At 37.2% G+C, this 4,222-nt stretch overlaps 1 protein-coding gene across 1 annotated transcript in view; it reads right to left on the reverse strand.

Annotated features, from left to right (window-relative positions):
* Positions 1-1,261, reverse strand: part of LOC128644195 (gastrula zinc finger protein XlCGF26.1-like) — a 164,567-nt gene extending 163,306 nt beyond the window's left edge. Inside the window, exon 1 of the mRNA XM_053696896.1 lies at positions 1,170-1,261. The gene's annotated coding sequence lies outside the window, so the exon portion shown is untranslated. The remainder of the gene's footprint in view (positions 1-1,169) is intronic.
* Positions 1,262-4,222: the final 2,961 nt, after the last annotated feature.

Here is a 4,222-nt window from a genome sequence, read left to right on the forward strand (position 1 = left end):
AGAGAGAGAGAGAGATAAAGAGAGAGAGAGAGATAAAGAGAGATAAAGAGAGAGAGAGATAAAGAGAGAGAGAGATAAAGAGAGAGAGAGATAAAGAGAGAGAGAGATAAAGAGAGAGAGAGATAAAGAGAGAGAGAGATAAAGAGAGAGAGAGATAAAGAGAGAGAGAGAGAGAGAGAGAGAGAGAGAGATAAAGAGAGATAAAGAGAGAGAGATAAAGAGAGAGAGAGAGATAAAGAGAGAGAGAGAGAGAGAGAGAGAGAGAGATAAAGAGAGAGAGATAAAGAGAGAGAGAGAGAAATAAAGAGAGAGAGATAAAGAGAGAGAGATAAAGAGAGAGAGATAAAGAGAGAGAGATAAAGAGAGAGAGAGAAAGAGAGAGAGAGAAAGAGAGAGAGAGAAAGAGATAAAGAGAGAGAGATAAAGAGAGAGAGAGAGAGAGATAAAGAGAGAGAGAGAGAGAGATAGAGATAGAGATAGAGATAGAGATAGAGATAGAGATAGAGAGAGAGAGAGAGAGAGAGAGAGAGAGAGAGAGATAAAGAGAGAGAGATAAAGAGAGAGAGATAAAGAGAGAGAGATAAAGAGAGAGAGATAAAGAGAGAGAGATAAAGAGAGAGATTTCATAATGAATTTGAGGCTGCAAGAAGCCACACCCTCCCACCCCCACTTAAAAAGTGTCGAGGAATTTTCTGGGCAAAAGCCAAAAGGTAGCTAGGCAACGCTATTTGTACCCCAATGCCAGAACCTCTGAGATCATGCAGTTATATATACAGATTATCTGGTGAGAAATCTACTTATATTTAAGTGATCACTAAAAGGCATCAGCACACATAACTTATGTACATATATATAACTTTATAGAGATTCCCTTTGAGAGACACAAGCCCACAGACACAGTACGTTATATACAAATATATTATAGTGAGACGCCCTGGCACACACTTTCCTCCCCAGCAGCTTATATAAGGTATATAAACAATTGTTTAACATTATAGGGAGGTTCCCTGTGCCTCACACGCACATAGCCCCCGCCCTCATACTAACTTCTATGCAGAGAAATCTCACACAGAGCATCCCTGAGTAATAATAGAGGCACACAGTTCAAACTCCGTACAGTATATACAGATATATAGCACAATACAAAGGTGTCTTACTAATATAGATACCTTGAAACTGCCACGATGAGGGTTGGGATAATAGCAGCGAGCTTCCGTCCAGCTAAAGAATGTGTGATGTCATATGACTGGTGAGATCAAATAGTACAGAAGAAAATAGCTGTGAAGCAGACGAGTTTCATTTGATAGCTGCAGCCATGTGACTACTGTGACATCACCGGTCTTGTAGCAGAAAGGGAACAAACCCTTACCCTGGTGGCTTTATGAAGGTGGCTATAAACAGTCTATTGTTCCTTTAGTGAATGATAGTTCTAATAGCTTATGTCTTTATGTAAGTTGATGGGAAAGGGGCTCTGTATAGTGTTATATATCTATATATAATGTAAAGGGGATATAGTGTGTGCCTCAGAAATTCCATAATATTATATATTTGTGTATAATGTACTGGGGATATGTTGTGTGTGTGTTTGTCTCAGAGGAAACTACTCCATAATATTTATCTGTGTATAATGTACTGGGGGTATGGTGTGTGTCTCAGAAGGAACTACTTATCAATATTATATACCTATATGGTGTGTGTTTGTATTATAGGGGAACTACTCCATAATATATATATATATATATATATATATATATATATATATATATATATATATATATATATATATATATATATATATATATATATAATTTTTCAGCAACAGAGCACTCTCACTTAAAGTGAAAGTAAATCCTAGCGCTTTACAAACGCTAGGATTTACTATTGAAGGGGACTTTCATTCATGAAGTATAAGGTACTTCATGTAAAAAGCTCCTTTATTTGATTCAATCAATCGCCGTTTTTACCTTGTACAGGAGCCCACGACAAAAACAATTTTTGGCTAAGCGGTGACGTTTTCACCTCTTAGCCAATAGCCATGCGGTAAATCCGGCTCCCATGGGTGCCAACCATTATTCACTTTAATAGCACAACTTTAATAGCACAACTGCCAGGGTGCTAGTACAAATACGTATAGTGTAACAAAAAACTTGCACTCGCTGGTCCTTTTTAAACAAACTCTTTTACTGTGAAAAGTAGTCACAGTAAAAGAGTTTGTTTACAAAGGGCCAGCGAGTGCAAGTTTTTTGTTACACACACTATATATATATATATATATATATATAATTTGTGTGTGTGTAATGTACAGGGGATATGGTGTGTGTGTCTCACTGGATTTATTTTTATATATATATACATATACACAGTGTTTGTGTGATATGTGTGTATATGTGTGTGTGTATATATATATATGTATATGTACAGGGGATATGGTGTGTGTCTCATTGGGAACTACTCCATAATATATATCTGTGTATAATGTACTGTGGGATATGGTGTGCGTGTGTCTCAGAGCGAACTACTCCATAAAATGATATATCCGTCTATAATGTACTCTGGTGTATGATATGTGTGTCTAAAAGGGAACTACTCTATAATATTATATATCTGTGTGTAATTTAATAGGACTGCAACTAACGATTATTTTTATAATCCATTAATTGGCTGATTTCCCCCCCCGACTAATCGAATACAAAAATATATATATATTTAAAATAGAATCCAAGCTATTTTGCCTGCAGCAGAGAAGAGGCACTCAGATGGTGTAGAGGTGCTCAAGATGCATAAGTAGGGTTTTGACAATTTCACCAAGGTGCAATATTTATCTTTGTTAACTCTCCACCAATACAAGTGGCCTCCTTACAAAGTAAGCCTGGACTTTATTCTAACATAAAAATATCTTGAATATCTATATGCACTGGTAAATAACCAGCTATAAGGTTAGGGAAAAAATATCTAGTCCGCTCTTAAAATAACATATTTATACTTAAAGGTTGAATTTGGTACATATTACAATTAATTAAAAATATATTTTTTAAAAAAGTCAAAAGCGCTAAGGACTAAATAATATTAACAGGACAAAGCCTTACACATTTATCTATACAGTACATATAATCAGCAATAGCAAGCAATCCGCTAATAAATTGTGCACACAGATAATAGTGCACATCAATTCAAATCACTCCCATCAATCTAGGGCTAGGTGTAAATAACAAACTCTGCACTATATCATGCAAGGCATAGTCCCAAATCACCTGATTTAATAAAAACAACCCACATGAGTATTCCTATTATTTCTGGGTTGCACATAAGCTAGGAGTTGTTATAAACTTTAAGGGACACGCAAGTCACATTAAAACGTTCATGATTCAGATAGAGCAGGCAATTTAAACATCATTTCAATTGACTTCCATTAACAAAATGTGCACCGTCTTTTTATATTTACACTTTTTGAGTCACCAGCTCCTACTGAGCATATGCAAGAATTCACGGAATATACATATATGCATTTGTGATTGGCTGATGGCTGTCACATTGGTACAGGAGGAGTGGAAAAAGACATAACTTTTAAACTTGTAAAAAAAAAAATCTACTACTTATTTGAAGTTTAGACTAAGTGCTATTGTCTTGTTACAATGCATTTGTTGATTACAGGGCCGGTTCAAGGCATTGTGCTGCCTGGGTCCGAAAATGAAATGACGCGCCCCCCCTAGTAAATTTATTGACTAACATATCAACCGAAAAAACAAAGAATGCTCAGACCTTTCCTGTGTGGGTAAACGGCTGCAATAATATTGAAGGTAAGTACCGTCTAAGCGGAGGGAAATTGAGTCAATATCAGTCACTATGTCAGGAAAGACTAATGAGACAGTTTGTTCCTACAACCCCCTATGAAGTGATGATATGAAAGTTCAGAACAGGCACATACCTCTGATTATGCCAAGTTGGACAAGGAATGTCGGGGAGGAGATTCAAACAGGCAGCCTGACCATTCGGTGGTCTCCGGGTTTACACCTATGGTGAAAAGGTATAAGTTACTCACCACTTGCCGTTGAGTAAACAGCTGGGTAGTGTGCGCGGGTGATGCCGCGTCTAGTTGGTCGGAGAGTACCGGAGAAGAAATTCAGGCAAGCAGCGTGACCATTCAGTGGTCTGCGAGTTTACACCTGTAGGGAGGAAGTTAAGTAACTCACCACTCGCCGTCTGGTAAACCGCTAGGTAGTGT

Source organism: Bombina bombina, unplaced genomic scaffold (genome assembly GCF_027579735.1).
Source record: "Bombina bombina isolate aBomBom1 unplaced genomic scaffold, aBomBom1.pri scaffold_395, whole genome shotgun sequence".
NCBI lineage: Eukaryota > Metazoa > Chordata > Amphibia > Anura > Bombinatoridae > Bombina > Bombina bombina.